The sequence below is a fragment of the Sorghum bicolor genome, chromosome 3 (assembly GCF_000003195.3).
Source record: "Sorghum bicolor cultivar BTx623 chromosome 3, Sorghum_bicolor_NCBIv3, whole genome shotgun sequence".
NCBI classification, from domain to species: Eukaryota; Viridiplantae; Streptophyta; class Magnoliopsida; order Poales; family Poaceae; genus Sorghum; species Sorghum bicolor.
This window is the reverse complement of record NC_012872.2, coordinates 49109725-49135258: the sequence shown is the minus strand read 5'-3', so window position 1 is coordinate 49135258 and position 25534 is coordinate 49109725.

The following is a 25534-nucleotide window of genomic DNA, read 5'->3' as shown; positions in this document are numbered from 1 at the left end:
TTACAAGGCCCTAGGGTCTATATTTATACCCTGCTCAAAGAGCTGCAGCCAAACACGATTAGAATTCGAATTCCAAATTTCACGGAATCCGTATACAAAACGATTTAAATAATTTAAGGAAATAACAAAACTATCCCCCGTGACAAACTGAAACTCTGCCCCAAACCATCGGCGGCTTCCGAACTCTCCCTTCGTATCATCGGCAGACTCCCTTGCCATAGTCATCGGCAGACTTCCTCATCATAGCAATCGGCACAGACACATCACCGCCTGTAGACTTAGTCACTTTCAACCTCTCCTTCATCGGCAACCATCCTCATCGGCAACTCATCCTGTAAACAAAACACTGCCGTCTTATCCTGCTGGACACATGCCCAAAAACGGTGTCAACAGCTTGAAATCGAACTCGTCTTTCAACTTTCTTAGATGGATCTTTCAAATAATCAATAATTTCTTTCCTCCAATCATCGGCATCGATTGTTGATACTGTATTAACTATAGGCTAATATCCTGAGGCATGCTGAGCTAACCGATTGGCCTCTTCATTATGCAATCGGGGGACATGCTCTAAACGGAAATCTTTGAATTCCTTTAATAGTTGCATACTCCTCTCATAATAAGTTATGAGAACTCCACTTCGGCATTCATAGCTCCCGGCCAATTGATTTATAACCAACATAGAATCCCCGAAGACTTCGACAGCATCAGCACGAACTTCCCTTAACAACTCCAATCCTTTTATCAAAGCCTGATACTCAGCCTGATTATTGGTTGATGTAGCAACAATCGGCAAGGAAAATTCATACTTCCTCCCCTTAGGGGAAACTAACACTATGCTGATTCCTGCCCCCGGTCACATGTAGATCCATCAAAGAAAAGCGTCCAGGGCACAATTCCCAAGGTTTCCACTACACCGCAATGTTGAGTCAGAAAATCGGCCATAACATGCCCTTTAACTGCCTTAGCCGATTCATAACGCAGATCGAACTCCGACAGCGCCAAAATCCATTTACCGATCCTGCCACTCATAATCGGCATAGATAGCATGTACCGGACCACATCATCTTTGCAAACAACAGTGCATTCGGCCGACAACAAGTAGTGCCTTAACTTGATACACGAAAAATATAAGCATAGGCAAAGTTTCTCAATGGCCGAATACCTGGTCTCAGCATCAATCAACCTCCTTCTTAAGTAATAAATTACGCGCTCTTTCCCTTCAAATTCTTGAATCAAAGCTGAACCGATAACCACCCCATCGGTAGACAAATACAATCTGAAGGGCTTTCCTTGCTGAGGTGGAACTAGAACTGGAGGATTCACTACACACTTCTTAATTTCATCCAGGGCCAACTGCTGTTCTTTCCCCCAAATAAATTCTTGATCGGCTTTTAGCTTAAGAAGAGGACTGAAAGCACGAATTTTGCCAGACAAATTAGATATAAATCTTCTGATAAAATTTATCTTGCCGATCAAGGACTGGAGCTCAGTCTTGTTGGTAGGGGCTACTATTTTATTGATGGCATCAATAGATCTTCGACTAATTTCAATCCCCCTTTGATGCACCATAAAACCAAGAAACTGCCCTGCCGATACTCCAAATGCACACTTATTGGGATTCATCTTCAATCCATGCTTCCTTGTGCACTCCAATACCTTTCGTAGATCGGCAAGATGCTTTGCGAAGTCTCCAGACATGACCACCACATCATCAATATAAATCTCTACCAGTTTGCCGATGAATTTATGAAATATAAAATTCATGGCCCTTTGATAAGTAGCACCAGCATTCTTAAGGCCAAAAGTCATGACTATCCACTCAAACAATCCAACATGACCAGGGCACCTGAACGCAGTCTTCGGAATATCTTCTTCAGCCATGAATATTTGATTGTATCCTGCATTGCCATCCATAAAGCTAATGATTCGATGTCCAGCCGCAGCGTCAACCAACAGATCGGCAACTCGCATTGGGTATCCATCCATCGGCGTAGCTTTATTGAGATTCCTGAAATCAATGCACACCCGAAGCTTCCCGTTTTTCTTGTAAACCGGAACAACATTGGAAATCCACTCGGCATACCGACACTGCCGAATAAACTTAGCTTCAATAAGTTTAGTGATTTCGGCCTTAATATCAGGTAGAATATTAGGATTACATCGACGAGCTGGCTGCTGATGTGGCCGAAATCCAGACTTGATGGGTAACCGATGTTCAACAATTGATCGGTCTAAACCAGGCATCTCGGTATAATCCCAAGCAAAGCAATCTTTATATTCCTTTAACAAATCGGTTAATTCTTGCTTACACTCAGGATTTAACTTAGCACTAATAAAAGTAGGTCTAGGCTTATCACCACTACCTATATCTACTTCTACCAAATCATCGGCCGATGTGAATCCCTGGCCTAATTTTCCATCATCGGCGAACCTATCCATCAAAAACCGTCGTCAGAACCGACTGCTTGGATCGGTGGAATCTCTTAATCGGCAACCTTGAGAAAATCTTTCTCCCAAACTTCTCCTGAAATTCACCTGATCCTCTCATAGGTATCCGCCTCAGCCGACGCAATGACATAAGAAGAATCTCCCGGGACAATCTCAATTTTGTCACCTACCCACTGAACCAAACATTGGTGCATTGTAGATGGGATGCAACAATTAGCATGAATCCAATCTCTTCCCAACAGTAGGTTATAAGCACCCTTTCCACTGATCACGAAGAAAGTTGTCGGCAAGGTTTTGCTGCCGATAGTCAACTCAACGCATATTGCCCCCTTGACCGGAGACACATTCCCTTCGAAATCTTTGAGCATCATATCAGTCTTGGTTAAATCCTGATCCCCTTTCCCAAGCTTCCGATATACTGCATACGGCATAATATTAATAGCAGCTCCACCATCAACCAGGATCTTGGTCATTGGCTGCCCATCAACCCTTCCTTTGACGAACAGAGCTTTGAGATGCTGTCTTTCGTCATCGGGAGGTTTCTCAAAGATAGCTGTCATCGGATCCAGAGCCAGCTGAGCTATTTGATCGGAAAATTCCAACTCATCATCACTGGATGGTGCAAGAAACTCCATCGGCAACATAAAGACCATGTTAACTCCTGCCGATGGACCTTCCCTCTTAGTGTCTGATGGCTGCTGACCTCCAGACTGACCAGAGTTCTCGCCCTTGCTTAGCTCCTCTTGCCTTTCACGTTGCAATCTCCTTTTCTGTGTCTTGGTCAACCCTTCCGGACACCATGGAGGAAGTGGCTTCTGCCTTGCTGCTGGGCGTCGATTCTCCCTTGACTCCATCCGATGCGTATTAGCATCCCTGCAAAATATGAACTCATCGGGAACTCGTGCATTAGCCATCTCCTCGAGCTCTTCCTGGTTCCTGGGAAAATATTGGACACGATCACCAAGCCTATCGTGCACGCTGAGCCTGCCCCCCAGCCGATCATGAACCGATGCTCTTCCTCTGATCGGCCCATTAAATCGCCGATTGTCATCATAATAACGTCGATCGGTCCTGTCATACCGATCATAACCATTGCACTCAGGGCAGTCTCTGACGGTGGGAAGCTTAATATTCTCCTCCCAACAATGGATGAAGAACAGACAGTTCCAGTGATCTCTATGCCGATTCCACTCCTGTCGGCGTCTGTCTTCTTCCTGACGATAATCTTCTTGCTGGCGCCGATACCGATCTTCCCGTTGTTGCCAGTTATCTCGAGGCCTTCTATGAGTTATAACGACGCCAGACCGAGGAGGCCTACCTGAGCTAGTTCCTTCCTAGACCAAGCCCTTACTTCTTGCATCGGCAGTAGTAACTTGATGCTGAGGATCTACCGATGCACTTTTCTCGGCTGCTTCCGATGTTAAGACCTTGGCCTTCCCCTTGGCATCCAACATGTTTGTCGGGAAAGGATGTTGGTCTATCTTCATCGGCTTCTGGGTCTTGGAACTGTCAAACTTGATTCTCCCAGACTCTATGGCTGATTGCAGCTGCTGTCTGAACACTTTGCACTCATTGGTGTCATGAGAAGTTGCATTATGCCACTTGCAATATTTCATCCTCTTCAACTCCTCAGCCGATGGGATCACGTGATTAGGAGACAGCTTTATCTGACCTTCCTGAAGTAGAAAATTAAATATCTTATCGGCCTTAGCGGTGTCAAAAGCGAACTTCTCTGGTTCCTTCTGTCCAAAAGGACAAGACATCGGCTTCTTATTCTTTACCCACTCTGCCAAGCCGATGACTGGTTCCTCATCAGAATCTGAGCTCGTCGCTTCATCAACAAATGACACCTTCTTATTCCATGCTCTTTTGGGCTCGAAAGGCTTGATGTCTTGATCAGAAATCCTCTGCACCAAATGACTTAACCTTTCAAACTCCTGAGAGGCATACTTATCCCTGATATGTGGCAACAAACCCTGGAAAGCCAAATCGGCTAGCTGTCGATCATCCAGAACCAGGCTATAGCATTTATTCTTGACCTCCCGTATCCTCTGCACAAAACCCTCAACCGACTCATCATTACGTTGCCTCAACTTGACCAAGTCGGTGATCTTCTTCTCATGAACCCCGGAAAAGAAGTATTTGTGGAATTGTTTCTCCAGATCGGCCCAAGTAATCACTGAGTTGGGTGGTAGTGATATGAACCAGGTAAAGGCCGATCCAGACAATGATGATGAAAATAAACGAACCCTTAATTCGTCCCTGTTACCAGCTTCCCCGCATTGAATAATGAACCTATTGACATGCTCCATGGTTGACGTGTCATCCTGTCCAGAAAACTTAGTAAAGTCTGGTACCTTGTACCGAAGCGGAAGCGGGATCATGTCATATGCGGGAGGATACGGTGTCCGATAAGAGTAAGTGTTGACTTTGGGTTTTATCCCAAATTGATCCCTCATTACTTCAGCGATTTTATCGGCCCAATATGCATCGGCATCCTGCCGATGAGGCGGCTGCGGGTCCGGCACCTGGTGGCGAGCCTCCACGTGTCTGTTTGGGGCATGATCTGCACGGAATATTGGGTTGATCATCTGGCCTCCAATCTGCGGACCACCAAATTGCTGTCCACCGATTTGCTGCCACCCGAGCTGCTGTCCGAGATTCATTGGCTGGTTGGGAACCCCCTGACTCTGGAATCCAGGATAGATCTGTCCTTGCTGGAACCCTGTAGCCTGGTAACTCTGTTGGGGTGTTTGGGGAAAGACTTGCTGTCCAAGCCATCCATTATTAGCGTTCATCGGCATAGGCGCTGCCGATGATTGGTAATTGGGCATCATCATTGAATTGACATACCCCGACTGGGTCATAGACCTCTGTTGCATCAGCACTGAATCTGCCGATGCATTAGGCATCTGGAACATTGAATCTTGAGGTTTCCCAGTGTGAGGCCTCGCAGTAGTAGTTGTAGTATACCGAGGACTCTGGTTCAACGGCGCATTGGGAGGCGCCGATGTCATAGGAGTCTTGCCCCTCATGTCGGTTATCTGTGATGTACCCGGCGTCAACTCTGGAGGCATACCATAACCCCACCAGTTGGGAGGAAGAGTCAGCCCTGACATTGCCGATGCCAACATATTTGTAGTCCGTTTATTCTGCCCACCTGAAGTCTGCGGGTTAGTTGTCATCGGCACAGATTATGCATTAGTAGTTCCCAACGTACTTGGAGGGACGGCAGACTGTGCACTCGCAGCGGCCGTAGCAGCCGATGGAGCCGTGACCTCTGGTGACGTTGGCTGATGATGAGAAGGGCCCACATAATCTGGTGGGATTTGTCCTTCCTTAAAAGTTCTTGCCACGGCATTGAAAACCGTATTAGACAGTACGCCAGCTTGGTTGATCAAAGCTCGGTTGATAGCATTGTCAACCATATCTTGAAGCTTGCCAGGATTAGCTTCGAAAGTAACCTGCCGTGGTGCCGGCAGTGCATCTTTCTGGATCACTTCGCCGCTCCTGTTCATGCTGAAGGACTTTAGGCATTGCAGCTTGTATTCCTCCATGGCTTGAGCAATAGCTTGCTTCTGCTCATCCTTGAGATTGGCTTCTGTCACGGGGATGACGTTCTCTTGATCAAAGACAGAGATCGACATGTTGAACTTGATCTTGAATCTGTCCCACTGGGCGTGCCAAAAGATGTGTTGGTGCAAAAGCTGGTATGCAAACACAAAGGGCTAATACCCGATTCAAACGTTAAGGCGTGCCAGCCGATTTGACCTTACTATCGGCAAAGGTGATAACTCGAATACTTTAGTCCTGACAACAGCGATGCGCCCGGATGTCACGGCTAAGAGGTACTCACGCGGAACTTGAGAACACGCCGAGCTTGAGTCGACGAATTCCTAAGAACTCATAATGAAAGGGAAAAAAGTATGACGAAGTCGTCGAAAAAGTAGATGCTGGAATATGAGTAAAAACGTGTGTTTGATTGATTGATAGATGTATCATTACAAGGCCCTAGGGTCTATATTTATACCCTGCTCAAAGAGCTGCAGCCAAACACGATTAGAATTCGAATTCCAAATTACACGGAATCCGTATACAAAACGATTTAAATAATTTAAGGAAATAACAAAACTATCCCCCGTGACAAACTGAAACTCTGCCCCAAACCATCGGCGGCTTCCGAACTTCCCTTCGTATCATCGGCAGACTCCCTTGCCATAGTCATCGGCAGACTTCCTCATCATAGCAATCGGCACAGACACATCACCGCCTGTAGACTTAGTCACTTTCAACCTCTCCTTCATCGGCAACCATCCTCATCGGCAACTCATCCTGTAAACAAAACACTGCCGTCTTATCCTGCTGGACACGTGCCCAAAAACGGTGTCAACAGTTTCCCTTGCTGGGGTGGAATTAGAACTGGAGGATTCACTAAATAATTCTTGATTTTGTCCAGAGCCAACTGCTGTTCTTTCCCCCAGACAAATTCTTGATCGGCTTTTAGCTTAAGAAGAGGACTGAAAGCACGAATTCTACCAGACAAATTAGATATAAATCTCCTGATAAAATTTACCTTGCCGATCAAGGACTGGAGCTCAGTCTTGTTGGTAGGGGCAACTATTTTGTTGATAGCCTTAATAGATCTTCGACTGATTTCAATCCCCCTTTGATGCACCATGAAACCAAGAAACTGTCCTGCCGATACACCAAACGCACACTTATTGGGATTCATCTTCAATCCATGCTTCCTCGTGCATTCCAACACTTTTCGTAGATCGGCAAGATGCTTTGCGAAGTCTCCAGACTTAACCACTACATCATCAATATAAATTTCCACCAGCTTGCCGATGAACTCATGAAATATAAAATTCATGGCCCTTTGATAAGTAGCACCGGCATTCTTTAAGCCAAAGGTCATGACTATCCATTCAAACAACCCGACATGACCAGGACATCTGAATGTAGTTTTTGGAATATCCTCTTCTGCCATGAATATTTGATTGTATCCTGCATTGCCATCCATAAAGCTAATGATCCGATGCCCAGCCACAGCATCAACTAGCAGAACGGCAACCGGCATTGGGTAGCCATCCATCGGTGTAGCTTTGTTAAGATTCCTGAAATCAATGCAGACCCGAAGCTTCCCGTTCTTCTTGTAAACCGGAACAACATTGGAAATCCACTCGGCATATCGACATTGCCGAATAAATTTGGCTTCAATGAGTTTAGTTATTTCAGCCTTGATATCGGAAAGAATATTAGGATTACATCGGCGAGCTGGCTGCTGATGTGGCCGAAATCCAGACTTGATAGGCAACCGATGTTCGATAATCGATCGGTCCAGACCAGGCATCTCAGTATAATCCCAAGCAAAGCAATCTTTATATTCCTTTAACAAATCAGTCAACTGTTGCTTACACTCGGGTCTTAACTTAGCACTAATAAAAGTAGGCCTAGGTTTATCACCACTACCTAAATCTACTTCTATCAAATCATCGGCCGACGTGAACCCCTGGCCTAATTTTCCATCATCGGCGAACCTATCCATTAAAACCATCTTCAGAACCGATTGCTTGGATCGGTGGAATTTCATAATCGGCAACCTTGAGAAAATCCTTTTCCCAAGCTTCTCCTGAAATACACCTAGTCTTTTCATAGGTGTCTGCTTCTGCCGATGCGATGACATAAGAAGAATCTCCTGGAACAATCTCAATTTTATCACCTACCCACTGAACCAAACACTGGTGCATTGTAGATGGAATGCAACAATTGGCATGAATCCAATCTCTTCCCAACAGTAGGTTGTAGGCACCCTTTCCACTAATCACGAAGAAGGTTGTCGGCAAGGTTTTGCTGCCGATGGTCAACTCAACACATATTGCTCCCTTGACCGGAGACACGTTTCCTTCGAAGTCTTTTAGCATCATATCGGTCTTGGTCAAATCCTGATCTCCTTTTCCAAGCTTCCGATACACTGCATATGGCATGATGTTGATAGCAGCCCCACCATCAATTAAAATCTTGGTCATCGGCTGACCATCAACCCTTCCTTTAACAAACAGAGCCTTAAGATGTTGCCTTTCATCATTGGCAGGCTTCTCGAAGATAGCTGACATCGGATCTAGAGCCAACTGAGCTATTTGATCAGGGAACTCCAACTCATCATCACTGGATGGCGCAAGAAACTCCATCGGCAACATAAAGACCATGTTAACATCTGCCGATGGACCTTTCCCCTTAGGATCTGGTTGTTGCTGATCCCCAGATTGTCCATAGTTCTCTCCCTTGCTTAGCTCTTCTCGCCTTTCGCGTTGCAACCTTCTTTTCTGCGTCCTGGTCAACCCCTCTGGACACCATGGAGGAAGTTGCTGCTGCCTTACTGCTGGGCGACGATTTTCCCTTGACTCCATCCGATAAGTATTAGCATCCCTGCAAAATATGAACTCATCGGGAACCCGTGCATTAGCCATTTCTTCAAGTTCTTCTTGGTTCCTGGGAAAATATTCGACACGATCCCCAAGCCTATCATGCACACTAAGCCTGCCCCCTAGCCGATCATGAACGGATGCTCTTCCCCTAATCGGCCCATTAAATCGCCGATCATCATCGCGGTAGTACCGATCGGACCTGTCATACCGGTCATAACCGTTGCACTCGGGACAATCTCTGACAGTGGGAAGTTTGATGTTTTCTTCCCAACAATGAATGAAGAACGGGCAATTCCAGTGATCCCTATACCGATTCCACTCCTGTCGGCGTCTTTCCACCTCCCGACGATAATCCTCTTGCTGGCGCCGATACCAATCCTCACGTTGCTGCCAAGTCTCCCGAGGAATCCTGTGAGTTATCACAATGCCAGATCGGAGAGGCCTTCCTGATTTAGCTCCCTCCTGGATCAAGCCTTTTCCTTTTGCATCGGCAGTAGTGACTTGGTGCTGAGGATCCACTGATGCACTTTTCTCAGCTGCTTCTGATGTTAAGACCTTGGCCTTTCCCTTAGCGTCCAGCATGTTTGTCGGGAAAGGATGTTGGTCAATCTTCATCGGTTTCTGGGTCTTGGAGCTGTCAAATTTGATCCTTCCAGATTCTATAGCCGATTGCAGCTGCTGTCTGAAGACCTTGCACTCATTAGTGTCGTGAGAAGTTGCATTGTGCCATTTACAATATTTCATCCTTTTTAATTCTTCAGCCGATGGGATCACATGATTAGGTGACAGCTTGATCTGACCTTCCTGAACTAGAAAATCAAATACCCTATCGGCCTTAGTGGTGTCAAACGCAAACTTCTCTGGTTCTTTATGTCCAAAAGGGCAAGACATCGGCTTCTTGTTTTTCACCCATTCTGCCAAGCCGATGACTGGTTCTTCATCAGAATCCGAACTTGTTACTTCATCAACGAACGACACCTTTTTGTTCCATGCTCTCTTGGGCTCGAAAGGCTTGATATCTTGATCAGAAATTCTCTGCACCAAATGACTTAAGCTTTCAAACTCCTGAGATGCATACTTGTCCCTGATGTGTGGCAACAAACCCTGGAAAGCCAAATCGGCTAGCTGCCGATCATCCAGAACCAGGCTATAGCATTTATTCTTGACCTCCCGTATCCTCTGCACAAAACTTTCAACCGATTCATCATTGCGTTGCCTCAATTTAACCAAATCGGTGATCTTCTTCTCATGGACACCAGAGAAGAAGTATTTGTGGAATTGTTTCTCCAGATCGGCCCAAGTAATCACTGAGTTGGGAGGTAATGATATAAACCAGGTAAAAGCCGATCCAGACAATGAAGATGAGAATAAACGAACCCTTAACTCATCCCTGTTACCAGCTTCCCCGTATTGGATGATGAACCTGTTGACGTGCTCCATGGTTGACGTGTCATCCTGCCCAGAAAACTTAGTAAAATCTGGTACCTTGTACCGATTTGGAAGCGGGATCAAATCATATGCGGGAGGATACGGTGTCCAATAAGAGTAGGTGTTGACTTTGGGTTTTATCCCAAATTGGTCCCTCATCACTTCAGCAATCTTATCGGCCCAATACGCATCGGCATCTTGCCGATGAGGCGGTTGCGGATCGGGCGCCTGCTGGTAAGCTTCCACGTGTCGATGCGGCGCACGATCTGCATGGAATATCGGGTTGATCATCTGGCCTCCAATCTGTGGGCCACCAAGCTGTTGCCCGCCAATCTGTTGTCTAAGATTCATTGGCTGGTTGGGAATCCCCTAATTCTGAAACCCAGGATAGATCTGGCCTTGCTGGAACCCCGTAGCCTAATGACTCTATTGGGGCGTTTGCAGAAAAACTTGCTGTCCAAGCCATCCATTATTAGCATTCATCGGCATAGGTCCTGCCGATGACTGGTAATTGGGCATCATCATCGAACTGACATACCCAGGTTGAGTCATAAACCTCTATTGCATCAGCATTGAGTCTGCCGATGCGTTAGGCATCTGGAACGTTGGAGCTTGAGAATTCCCAGTGTAAGGTCTTGCAGCAGTAGTTGTAGTATACTGGGGACTCTGATTCATCGGCATGTTTGGGGGTGCCGATGCCATAGGAGCCTTGCCTCTCATATCGGTCGCCTGAGATGCGCCAGGTGTCTTCATGTATTCCAGGGGCATACCATAACCCCACCAGTTGGGAGGAGAAACTGGTCCTGACATTGTCGATGCAAATAGATCTGTAGCAAGCTTGATCTGCTCATCTGAACTCGGTGGATTAGTTGTCATCGGCGTAGATTGTGCATTAGTGACTCCTAACGTGCTTGGAGGAATAGGAATTTCCGTGCCCGCAGCGGCTGCAGCAGCCGATGGAGCTGTAACCACCGGTGATCCTGGCTGATGATGAGAGGGGCCCACGTAATCTGGTGGCAATTGTCCTTCCTTGAAAGTTCTAGCTACGGCGTTAAACACCGTATTAGACAGCACACCAGCTTGGTTGATCAAAGCACGGTTAATAGCGCTGTCCACCATCTCTTGAACTTTACTAGGAATGGCTTCAAAAGTAACCTACCGAGGTGCCGGCAGTGCATCCTTCTGGATCACCTCGCCGCTCCTGTTCATGCTGAAGGACCTCAGGCATTGCTGCTTGTAATCCTCCATGGCTTTAGCAATAGCTTGCTTCTGCTCATCCTTGAGATTGGCTTCCGTCACGGGGATGACGTTCTCCTGATCAAACTCAGAAGTCGACATGTTGATCTTGATCTTGAATCTGGTCCCACCGGGCGTGCCAAAAGATGTGTTGATGCAAAAGCTGATCTGCAAACACAAAGGGCTAATACCCGATTTAAACGTTAAGGCGTGCCAGCCGATTTGACCTTACTATCGGCAAAGGTGGTAACTCGAATACTTTGGTCCCGACAACAGCGATGCGCCCGGATGTCACGGCCAAGAGGTATTCACGTGGAACTTGAGAACACGCCGAGCTTAAGTCGACGAATTCCTAAGAACTCGTAGTGAAAAGGAAAAAGTATGACGAAGTCGTCGAAAAAGTAGATGCTTGGAATATGAGTAAAAATGTGTGTTTTATTGATTGATAGATAGATATTACAAAGCCCTAAGGTCCATATTTATACCCTGCTCGAAGAGCTACAATCAGATACGACTAGAACTCGAATTCTAAATTACACAGAATCCATATACAAAACGATTTAAATAACTAAGGAAAACATAAAACTACTCCCCCGTGACAAACTGGGACACCTCCACAAACCGATCGGCACCTTCCAGACTCTCCCTCCATATCATCGGCAGACTCCCTTGACATAGCCATCGGCAGACTCCCCTATCGTAACTATCGGCAACTCATCCTGTAAATCAAACACCACCGTCTTATCTTGTCGTCCTATACTTCACCAATCATGGACACGTGCCCAAAAACGGTGTCAACAATGTGTGTAATAAAGTTCTGAACCATACTATTATTTCGAATGAGTCGAATATTTGGCATTCGTGATTTTATCATGTTAATTTTGGTTGTTTAATGCGGCTAGCAAATATGAATTTAATCCCACAATTTAATTTAGTCAAAGGTTGTAAGTGCTATGTGTGCGTGCAATCCAAGCAACCTCACAAGCCTCACAAGGTTGCAGAGGTGAGGAACTTGGCACCGTTAGAACTAATCTATTCCGACCTATGCGAGATGAATAGTGAATTGACTAAAGGTGGCAGATGATACTTCATTACTTTTATAGACGATTGTACTAGATTTTATCATGTGTACTTGCTTAAAACAAAGGATGAAGAATTATATTATTTTAAAACCTATAAAGCTGAAGTAGAAAATCAACTTGAGAGGAAAATTAAATGCTTAAGGTCCAATCGTGGTGGAGAATATTTTTCTAGTGATTTTTCTGATTTCTGTGTAGAACATGGAATTATTCATGAGAGGACAACGCCATATTCACCACAGTCTAATAGGATTGCCGAAAGAAAAAACCGTACTCTAACAGAGATGGTTAACGCCATGTTAGAGACATTGGGACTATCTAAGGAATGGTAGTGTGAGGCGATACTGACAGCATGTCATGTCACGAATAGAGTTCCTATAAAGAATAAAGAAATCACACCATTTGAGGAATGAGAAAAGAATAGAATAAATGTCTCCTATTTGTGAACTTGGGGTTGTTTGGCTAAAGTAAATGTGTCAATAAACAAGAAACACAAACTTGGACCTAAGACTGTTGACTGTATTTTCCTAGGTTATGCTGCTCACAGCATAGGGTATAGGTTTTTAATTATAAATTGTAGAGTATCAGATATGCATGTTCGTACTATAATGGAATCTAGAGATGCAACATTCTTTGAAATTGAATTCCCTATGAAAAGTACACCTAATATTTCTAGTCATGAATCTATAAATTCCCATTAGCAATTTATTCTGATAGAACAATCTGAGGAACCTCATATTCACTATCGTGAGGAAGATGATAATATAGTCACTCGAAAGAGCAAAAGACAAAGGAAAGTGAAGTCAGAGATGACTATATTTTGTACCTCGTGGATGATACCCCAACTACCATTAAAGAGGCATTTTCCTCTCCTGACGCTAACCTATGGAAGGAAGCAATAAGGAATGAGATGGATTCAATAATGTTTAATGGAACTTGGGAAGTGGTTGAACGGCCTTATGGGTGTAAACCTATAGGTTGTAAATGGGTGTTCAAGAAAAAGCTTAGGCCTGATGGTACAATTGAGAGGTACAAGGCTAGGCTTGTGGCTAAGGGTTATACCCCAAAGAGAAGGGGAAGATTTCTTTGATACTTATTCACTGGTTGCTCATTTGACAACAATTCGAGTATTACTATCTTTGGCTGCCTCTCATGGTCTTCTCATTCATCAGATGGATGTAAAGACAGCTTTCCTAAATGGAGAGTTGGATGAAGAGATCTATATGGATCAGCCTGATCGATTTATAACAAGTGGTCAAAAAGGCAAGATGTGTAAGCTATTAAAATCCTTATATGGCCTAAAACAAGCTCCAAAACAATGGCATGAGAATTTTGACAAAACTTTAACTTCTGCTGGCTTTGCTATTAATGAAGCTGAAAATGTGTGTACTATCGGTTTGGTAGGGATGAAGGTGTGATCCTTTGTCTATACGTGGATGACATACTGATCTTTGGGACAAGCCTTGATGTGATCAAGGAAGTTAAAGACTTTCTGTCTAATAACTTTAAAATGAAAGATTTGGGAGAAGCTGATGTTATTATGAACATTAAGCTTTTAAGAGAAGGCAATGGTGGGGTTACACTTGTGCAATCCCACTATGTGGAAAAGATTATAAGTCGCTTTGGTTATAGTGACTGTCAATCTGCTCCTGTGCCATATGATCCTAGTGTGCTATTGAGGAAAAATCAAAGAATAGCAAGGGATCAACTAAGATTCTCTCAAATTATAGGTTCACTGATGTACCTTGCAAGTGCCACGAGGCCTGATATCTCGTTTGCAGTTAGCAAACTTAGCCGGTTCATGTTAAATCTGGGAGATATTCACTAGCAAGCTCTTGAGAGAGTAATGCGCTATTTGAAAGATACTATAAGCTATGGTATTCACTATACCAGATACCCTAAGGTATTAGAGGGTTATTGTGATGACAATTGGATATCTGATGATGATGTTTTAAAGGCCACAAGTGGATATGTGTTTCTGCTTGGAGGTGGCGTTGTTTCATGGAAGTCTTGCAAACAGACTATCTTATTGAAATCAACCATGGAAGCATAACTGACAGCATTAGACACCACCAGCGTTGAGGCCGAGTGGCTTTGTGAACTCCTAATGGATCTACTGGTGGTTGAGAAACCTGTGTTGGCTACTTCCATGAACTATGACAATCAAACTATGATCACAAAAGTCAACAGTTCTAAGGACAACATGAAGTCCACAAGGCATGTCAAACGGTAATTAAAGACTATCAGAAAATTGAGAAACTCCGAAGTTATAGCATTGGACTATGTCCATACGTCTAAGAATCTGGTAGATCAATTCACAAAGGGACTTTCACATAATGTGATCGATAGTGCATCAAGTGAGATGGGTTTGAGACCGTTCTATATGATCAGAGATCCCGTGAAGTAGAATAGTGAAACAAACCAGAAGTAGATTGTGAGGAAAGACCCTTTATTTAACTCATCTCAATTGTACTTCTTTCCTAAATCTGTAAGGAAGGCTGGTTATATACCTTAATGTATTCTAAAGCAGCTTGTGAAGCGATAGATGTTGAGTTTTACGTCTTTAAGGAATACACCTATATGAGTTTGACTGCTAGTCACAGACTATGAGATCTGGGTGGTCTCTAGATACTCATGAATGGGCCAGAAGTATAACTTATATGCTTCAACCAGAGGGGATGTTCTTGCAACCAAGTATCAGTTATGAGTTTAGATGAAACTTATTTCATACAAAACTTGCAATTCAAGGCATAGTCTATTGTTCACGTTGTGACTAAGCGTAGTCTTTATTCTAGGGGGAAGTTCAACTTAACTGTCTCCACCAAAACAACTGGTATATGAAACGACATGGAAATTTGAGAGCATTTCTTATGTGCCCTAGAAGTAGGTGGGGATTGTTAAATATTATTTGGGCTTTTAGCCTATTTTCTAATTGATGATAATTAATTCAAGGGCCCATAATAAATGCTATAATAAAACTGGTTTAATATCGGATTGATTGTTGACCATGTGTTAACTCAACTTAAATAGGCGGCTTGTGATAGCTCATATAGAGAAGTTGAGGAAAGAAAATATGGTGCCACACGTGCGCGCACCGTCGCCGTCGCTGAGCCGAGCCATGGCGTGGCGTGGCGTGGCGAGCGAGCGAGCGTGCGTGCCATGGCGAGCGTGCGTGTTAAGACGAGACGAGATGAGCGCATGTGAATACGTTTCCTCTCTAGCCCATATATTCCCTTCCCGCATTCTCTTTCCCTGCACACACACAACACATCAGTCCTCTCATCTCCCTGTCGAGTTGCTCCCGTTCATCCCCATCGTGAACTTCTGCGCGCACAAAGATCAGGAGAGCAACCCTCCGGAACCCGACGCCTTGCAAGACATCTGCTCAGGTGTGCGGGCAATCAGGTTTTTGGGAAGCGTCTTCCGCGACTGCTTGCAACCTGAAATCGGCTTCCTGGCGGTGAAGAGATCGACTACTTCCTTGCGGACATCTTCTTCCTGGGATTCGCAGATCATCTTCTTTCTGGTGGCCGTTCGCGGGACTGCACTGCGAACATCTTCCTGCATCGACTGTGGTCCGCTACTTCAAGCAACACACTATGTCGACTAGTGCGAATGGAGCCACCGATGCCTTCGGCACTGGTCCCTCCTCTGGGTATAATCCTAAACGATTGTGTTTTATTTTCAGTATGTCTACAGCTATTGCAATGTTTGTCTTTAATCTGAGTAGCGATAAAATTGCACACGTGCACATATATGCCACCATTTTATTATGTGTATTTTTCTGGATTAAATCAAACATTAAAATATCTAAATTTCTAACAACATTGACGGTTGTGAAAAACGACTATGCAAATAAGAGCTTCTATGTACTAGTGAGTCACACAATGGCACACTTCCTAAAATCCATATTTATCCTATTCCAATGCAGAATCACAAATGCAAATAGTTCAAAGACATGCTCTTCCGATTGCCAGTACACACAAATGCGGTATTACGGCCGGATTTTGGTGTGCCGCTGCAGGGTAGTGACCGATGTGAAGGAGCAGGACGAGAGGGCAGCAGCGTGCCACGGGCGAGAGCTTTCGCTTGCCAAGGTGAGGACGATGCGGACCGCGGGCGAGGGGAGAGGATCGGTGTGGAAAGTGGACCCACATGTCGGTGACGTGTAAATCGCCGAGAGAGCTATGGAGCAAGGGATTTCGGTAGCGTGGGATGATTGCGTTGGGTAATTTTTAGTCGAAGAAAGAGATTAGAGAAGAGATTAGTATCTTTTTCACCTTAAGGTTCCCTGCATTTCTCAGTTCCCACCTTTCTTTCGAACAAAAGAGGAAAGGGATAATCTCTTTTGAGGTGCACAATCAATTGCAGCATCGATTGTGCTAGCTAAGCGTGCTAGGGCCGGCTAGATGTATGAAGTCTGATAGAGAGACCGCATGCATGATGGCTTTCTACCATCAGTTGCCATATATATACTGTACAAGTCAAAAACACTGGCAATCCGTCTGTCAGGCTCCGGCGTCCTCCTGGTATGGCACGCCATCGACCTCGACATCGACATCGACAAAGGAAGTATACTCTATCTACTAACCAACACTGCTGCACCTTTTTCGTCCAGATCGACCTCGAACCGATGACTCTACTTAATGGAATTCGAAGAGGATACTTGCGTGCTCAGCAACAGCAGCTGCTGCCTGCTGCTGCTGCGTACGAACGAACGCACGTACACGCATCGAGGTAACGAGTACGTACTAGTATATCCCAAGTTTTAGTAAGTTTCGTTTCTTTTTTTTTAAATTTACTCTTTTATTTATCCAGGCCACTGGGCATCTCATTCTCATCCTCGATTTCTTTTCTGCGTTCACGCATGCAGCTTCAACTGGACCTCTTGAGGTTTTTTCTCTGATCGCTATTGTCCCTGATGAGGGGGGATTTCGATTCAGTTTCAGCCTAGCTAGCTAGTGATGACAAGTTTCAAAACCTTACACTGCTCAATTCCTTCCTGCGTTTTCTTTTTTTGAGTTTTGAGTGACAGGGATGCTGCCGGACTGCCGGCCATTGGTTCTGGTTGATGATATAGAATTATAGATGCATGGATCTTCTTTTGGACTCCACGTATGCAATGCAAGGACTGGATATAAAGATCGATCATGTGCGCATCCGAACTGAACAAATATCATCAGTAGTCAAGTTTGGTGTGGCGTTTGCATTGCTCAAAAGAACGATCTTTACACTAAGCCAGCAGAACTTTCATGATTAAATATTTAAAACCATCATATACATCCACAGCTCTGCACGTTCATACGATCTGCAATTGATTAAATCCAGCATATGTATTCTCTAATTTGAGTCGGAGCAAATGTAATTTTATAGTCTGTTTGGCTTTGTTGAAATAATAGTATGACTTTTGAAAAAAAAAAAGAGAGAACTGCTCCGGTACTCCTCTTTCTATAAATTGCACAGATCTCAAAGCTACTGATTCTAATTAATTAATTAATTAATTAATTAATCATTTTCTTAAATTTTCCAACCTGGGCCCCATATGCGTCTGGCATGTCTAAACCCAGTCCGTGTCCAGCCCAAATGTAATTCTAATTCATCTTGCCCGATCGCTTCGTGACTTATTCCGTTATACGCAGGCAGCCGGCCGACTGCGATGTATATTGCCGCAACCAGTAGTACCAGGCAATGGTTCAATAAAAAAAATTAGGTAATGGAATGGAAAGGCGTCGACGATGGTGTGCAGGTGCGTTCCTTGTCAGCTGCTAGCGCATAGGAAAACCTAGATCAAAATAAAGAAAATCAGGGATTGTGAAATCTAAATTGGATTTGGTTAGGCACTTCTCTTGTGCTTGTGCGGCGAGGACAATCACGGAGCACTGCCGCCGGCTGCCTGCACGTGTGGAAACAGAACAGACAGGAACAAAAAAAAAAGAAGAGAGAGATGAGTTACGGTTGCATTTGGGTTGGGCACGGGTTGGGTTTATACGGATCAAATCAATGCGAGGCCCAGGTGAAAAAAGGTTTATAGGCAAACATTTAATAATTATTATCTGCTTTGAGATCTGTGCAATTTTAAAAAAAAGAGGAGTATTGAAGCAGTTTTCAAAAAAAAATACTCTTATTTACATGTTACATTCAGGGCAATGTATTGGACTTGTTTTTGTAACATACTCCAAAAGGAGAGCAACATATCACTTTTGAAACGCATGAGATTATCGAATGACAGAGGCTATGACGATATTCGCTAATAAGTATGGGTGGTCGTTTTTTAAAAGAATTAGTGCTTAAATAGTTTCTTTCTCGCTTGGTTCATTTTAAGAGCTTTTTATAAAAGCAGCCCACTACTACCTAATACATTTTGCCGCACTATTTTTATCGCCAGTTTGTTAAAAACCAACAGTGGAATCAAAGTCGGTTCATATTACAAACCGGAGATAATAATTGTAAAGCTTTCGTCATCCCACAAAACCATCAAAAACACAAATCGTAACCCCTACTTGTTCTCACCTAGCCATCGCCCCCTCTATCTCCAGCTCTCAAGTTCTTTTTCTTAAAAAATCGTATATGCTGCCTCTAAGACCAAATTTTTTAGATAATAAAATGTTTCAACCCCATTAAGGCCTTGTTTAGAGCATCCCCAACCGTTTTGCAAATAAGCTTTGCATTCATGTATTTGCAAAAAAGTCTTAAAAACACTTATCCAACGGTTTGGCATTTAGACTTTGCAATTTTGTTAACTTGGCAAAAAGAGAGGAAGGATTGGCATATATGCCAAACCTGTTCACACTTGGCATTGGAAAATTGGCGCGAAGTGATTAATGCCAGACCATTGGAGATTGTCTCTTTTCACCTTTGCCATATTATTTTGAGACTTGGCAAACTCTCTCATTTGTCAAACCAATTATGCAAAGCGGTTGGGGATGCTCTTAGTTCCCAAAAAATTTTGCAAAACTTTTCAGATTCCCCATCACATCGAATCTTTAGACGCATGCATGAAGTATTAAATATAGATAAAAATAAAAACTAATTGCACAGTTTGGTCGGAATTGACGAGACGAATCTTTTGAGCCTAGTTAGTCCATGATTGGACAATATTTGTCAAATACAAACGAAAGTGCTACGGTGTCGATTTTGCAAAAAAATTTGGAACTAAACAAGGCCTAAAGAGGAACCAGACATTATTACAACCGCAACAAAAAAAATATGACAAAATAAATTGAAGACCCAGTTCTAAATATAGAAGACCATCCGAGGACGATGTAAAGCGAGGCTAAACGCAGGAGTAGTCTCCAAATCACGGCAAGCCCAAACATGAGCTGCTGATCTTGCAATTGTTGCAAATGGGTCCAATACCAAAGTCAGTATTTCTCCCTTGCCAAAAGAGACCTAGATCAGCATTTTTGAAAAACACCCAACATACTACCTTCGGTAAGACACAATCATGGCATCCTTTGAATTGTACAACTTCTTCTCACATGCATGAATAATATACACCTATCTGCTTAACGGTGGACATGTACATGCACCGATGCACGATTCTTCTGTAAAGTAACTTGCTGGCTTGCTAATGGACATAGCATAGCATGCCGATGCAGAATTAGTACGTCGTAGTGGGTAGGTAGGCAACAATTAGAATGTTTTTGTGGGGCTAAGCAAAAGAGAGACCGCGCGCCGTCCCTTAGCGAATAAAATGGCATCTTCTGGACGTTAGACGACGTACTATGGTTTTGGGGTTATTTACGCCTAGGGATGAAATCACGGACGGATATTACTAATATCATATTTGTTTTTATATTTTTAATCAGATTCAGATTTGAATATAGATAATGTCAACCATATCGAATAAGATAGGATTAGATGTCGACATCATAAATATACGATTTAAGTATTCAGATACGAATACGGTATCGGATGTTGAATATTTGGACTTAGATACGGATTAAATCTCTGTAAACGAATTCGGTCTCGAATACTGTCGGAAAATATCCGTAACGTTTCCATCCCGGATTACGCCCCATGAAACCAAAATTTGTGGCTTCTACTCCTCCTAGTTTTTTTTCTCAGTTTACAAAATAATGATTCTTTTTAATATATATAGTATCGACAGTGTGTTTTTAGTGCTTTGCAAGCGGAGCCGAAACTGGCATGAACCTTAATTACCAAACGAGACCGATATATGTAACACTTGGATATAGGGCAGCCATATCCGGATACAGGATACTGTATGCGGATGCAATTCTTGATTAGGTCGAGGACTAGAAGGGTCCCTAACGGAGAAGCATAAATGTCTTTTCATGTGAGAAGGCAATGTACTGTGATTATTAATAAATTAATAAAAGCATATTATCATCTCATCAAGAGTTCAAAGCCTGATGGAAAAAAAAAGGATCACTCCACGGTCATAGGGCCTTATGAGCAGCAGATCATATATAGTACTTCTATGTCTACAGTCCCCTCTAACGCTTACTTTAAAATATTGTTATGTGGTTGAAAAGTAGTGGCTGATAAGCTCAAGCGAAGAGGCCAGGCTCACCAGGTGCTAGGAATTACACAAATAATGGCATTGTTAATGCATTATTAGCGTATATTAATTGGTATAACACTCATATAATTATTGGAGATACTCTAATTGAGTATCTTAAACGAGCAGTGTATCTGCGCTCGGCTATTTAGATTATTTACTGATTATAAACTGGTGTAGCAGGGACGTCAATTTTTTTAACGGAAATACTGAAGTTGCATTGTTTCAGAAGATACAGAGATAAGGTAAGAAAGACCAGAAGACTTATGACTACTACCAGAAGACTTACGACTACTACCTATGACAGGCAGTTTGCAACACCTAACAAAGAAGCAGAGGACATAAGATGCCCCATGGGCGAGCAGACTGAAAGTTTGACTCAACATAGAGTCAGCAGCCATTACAAAAACAGAGAAAAGTTCAGAAACTGCATCTAGTTGATAGCCGATTATTCGTTCTTGTCGCCTCCGGACCATAGTCACCAGAGTTTCCCGAACGACGGATCGAGGAACGACGAACCGAGAACGGAAACGATGTTTTAGATGCAGTTTTTACACTGTGGAGCGATTTCGTTCCCGCGTTCCCGTCCCGAACGCTCGTTCCCGGAACGTGGAACGCTGCATCGTTCCCGTTCCGCGGTGACTAAGCTCCGGACTCATCGTTGACAAGCAGCCTCCCTTCTTTTTCCACCTTCTTGTTAAGCAGCTTGGTTGCAATCTGCAGCATTGTGTTCACTCCGGCCACCAGAGGTCCAGAGCATCCTTGACAGCAGGGACGTCAAATGGCTGCTGGCTCTCATTTTTTCAAGGGCGTGACTGCATCATTGCCACCATATGCCTGCGTGCTACTGCTGGATCATCCTGTACTGTCTGACACGACGTGGGCGCATAGATTACACGGTTGAAAGATGCAGCCAATGCAGCGGTGCACATAATTAACCCAGCTAATCAGGCTTAGCACGGCCCTGTCCCTGTGTATGTATTTCTTTACTCTGAATCCACACAAAGTGCAGGATGAGCTGCCAGCACAGCACTGCTCTCTGCTAGTGCTCCGCGAGTAATAAAGAAAACAAAACTGCTATCAAAATCCAGGACAGTGAGATACGCGGCAGGCCCCACGTTAGCCGATCGCTTTGCAAAGGGCTTTGCAGAGTATATGAAGGGCATGATTACCTCTGCTGCAGCTGGTTAGTGCAGTGCAGTCGATCAGTGGAGTGGATGGAGGTAAAATTAGAATACTCGTCAGTAAAGCTCATGGCACGGTTACGAGAGAGATCAGCTCTGTAATATAAGCTCGATACGCTGCAGGTTGAAACGGGATTGAGTTCTTGGAGAGAAGATCTGTGCCTGTTCATGCGTGCGTGTACGGTGTACTGAGATGCAGCCAAAAGTAGAGCAAGAAACTGCTCCGTATCATGTTTGGGGGGGCTCTCTAGTATGTCTGCACAAGATCTACTGGATTCAGACCATCTCAGTTTATGATGGCCGGCACAGCAGAGATTTCTTGGATACTAACTGTTCTTCAAATTCAGTCGCACAAGGGAAAATGTCTTCTTTTCTTCTCATTGTAGAACACGCATGGAAGGTTTACTTTGAACCTTGTATGAAACACAGAGGCACAATGTGCAAATCTAAACAGATCCCGGGACGGGACAAGAAACGTTTTTGGTACCGGAGGCACCGGGAACGCTTTTCAAATTTTACTACCTGGGAGCCACAGTTCATTCCATGCATGCGTTTGTCACACTAACACCAAGGCAACAAAAAGTTACATTCTGTCAATGAGGTGAAAATTCCTTTAGCCCTGCAAGTGCAAACAAACACAATAGAAGGCCCTTTTTTGCCCCCATGCATGTATGCAGGGTAAAAAAAAAGAAAAAGAAAAACTATAGTTTGGAGTGTAGAGGACCTAGGAAGCAGTGAAAGGTAGCAGCATGTACATTGGAGATCTGGGGACCCCTGAGACAGGCAATCAGAGTTTCATTCCATGTAGGACCAAGCAGCAGGCAGCTGCAGATGAACAGCAAAGGAGAGTTCTGATGAGGAGAGTGGCCACATCCACAGCCATAGGAGCAAGCAATGCAATAGCCATGTAGGTGTAGCCAAGCAAGCATGCTCCCTGCAGAACCCAATGAAGGAGATAAAGGGGAAGGAGATGGGTGAAAAGAAGAGAATGGAGCGGCCAAATAAAACAGAGGAAGAGGGGACCCAACCCAAAGGCCAAAGCCACTGGACTCTGCCCCCATTGCATTCTATTGCCTCTTGCCCCCTCGTTCCAATGAGAACACCTCTGTAGCTGAAGATTGACTGGGTTTAAAGTGGTCAAGCAAGCAGCATGCAGACACAGATTTAGGACCCTTTGAAATCAAAGAAATTTCACCTAAGTTATACATAAATTTGACAGAAATCTGTTCATTTCATTGAAAAAAAAAACATATGAAATTAGAAAGAAAAAACTGCATTCTAAAGGGGGCCTTTTTTTTGCTTGCTTGTTATTTGAACATTGATTCATGGCTTCACGCAAACAAAGCTTAAGGCATGCTAATTACATCTTATACGTGTTTCAGATAGATTACAATGCCTCAATTTCAGAAATTGAAACCTTTTTTTAAAATGCTTACTATAAGGTAAAGGTAGTGGCAATTGTGAATTTCAGGAATTAAACCAATTATGTAGTTTTTTAATGAATTATAGACAGTAGACATCAACAAACGCACATAGAGATGTGCTCCTTATTTTCATTTTTCACAGGGTGTATTAAAAGTTGAAATAGTCGAATGTTGCCATTTGTACCAACAATTACTAGAAAAGTGTCTGTTGTATCAGTGGCTTCGTACATCACATATCAATGACTAATTTATTTTCCAAACATAGTTACAGCAAGTCGAACCAAAAGGGTAAGTGTAATATTTTGGTCTATATGGTTGCCAAGAAATGATGCAATTTTTGACCAAAAAAAAATGTTTCATTCTTATTTACAGGTCATTCTTTTAGAATATTTTCATGTTATTTTGATGGTGGTTATTGGATATGGTTTTGGTCCATTATTCAGAAGGAAACTACTTGTCTACGTTAATGGAGATTTCCCCCAAAAGTGAATGGTTGTCATCCAATAGGCTCAACGCTTAGTTTGTCATTATGCTCTTTTAGACACTTACCTTTTGTTGCTTTTTGAGAGCTTCTGTTTAGCCTGAGGCTAGAACTTTACAAAATTGAATGATTTAGTACAAACTCTTGAGAAGGTCAAATAAAAAAACATTTTTTCTAAAAAAATATTTTTCCAAAAATAATATCATTACAAAATTAAAAGCCCACCAAACAAGCACACATGAGAATAGCCTCTGAAGAAAAAACAAATAAATAATAATGAAGCCGAAGCTGTTTTCGATGAAAAGCCCAAGCTACAAAAAACAAATGTGGCCTTTTTTGTTTCTCCGTATTTGGAGAGGAGAAGAGGAGGATGCACGGTGGAATTTGACGTGTGTAGCGGTAATTGTGTTGGTCCAGTAGTAGTGCTACCTGAGAGCTCGACCGCCCACCGTATGGAAGTCCCACAACATGGTCTGCTTGTACATACACTGATCACTTTTGATCAGACGTCTGATCAGACGAGTAATTCTGCGAAGGCACCGGTCGACATGCATCGTGGAAAATAAAAGATGTTTCGGCATCGGATTCGCTAAGGAGGAGGGGACAACAACTTTACCAGACGCGCGCACCTCATCAATTGATCGATGCATGTCAACATATACAAATATGCCAAATACTCAACGAGTATGCATACCCCTTTGGCCTACATACCCATCCTTCAAGTATCCCCGGCGTATGATGAGACGAGACCACAGCTGCTGCTGCTTTGCCCGTTTGTCTCTTTAACCGGTTGGCTTGGTGCATGCAAAGTGGTGGACACACACACCACACAGACGACATGGGATTGGGAGGTGATGAGTTGTGTTGTATGTCGATGCATGGCAATGGCATGATGCTGCATTTCCTTTGCAAACACTCCGGACTAGACTATAGCTCTATTTGATCCATTAGCTGCTCATTATTAGCTAGCTAATAGCTCATTACCAACATTGGCTAGCTAACTATATATTAGCTCGTTCGACCCAATTAGAGCAAGTTTAATAATACAACCTACTTGCTGTAAGGTTTTTGCAACCTTCTCCCAGCTCACCTATACAATAACTAGCTATTCACTATTAATATATGACCTACTTATCTCTCTCGTAAAGTTTTTTTATTTCCTGTGCTTAAGCTGGCTGTAAGCTTACAGTCTGCTTCTCCTTTCTCTCATCTTTTCTCTCCTTCACCTTAACATTTAGCCAGCTTACAGCCCACTATAATATTTGCTCTAGATAGCTCTTTAGCTAATAATCGGTTGGTTTA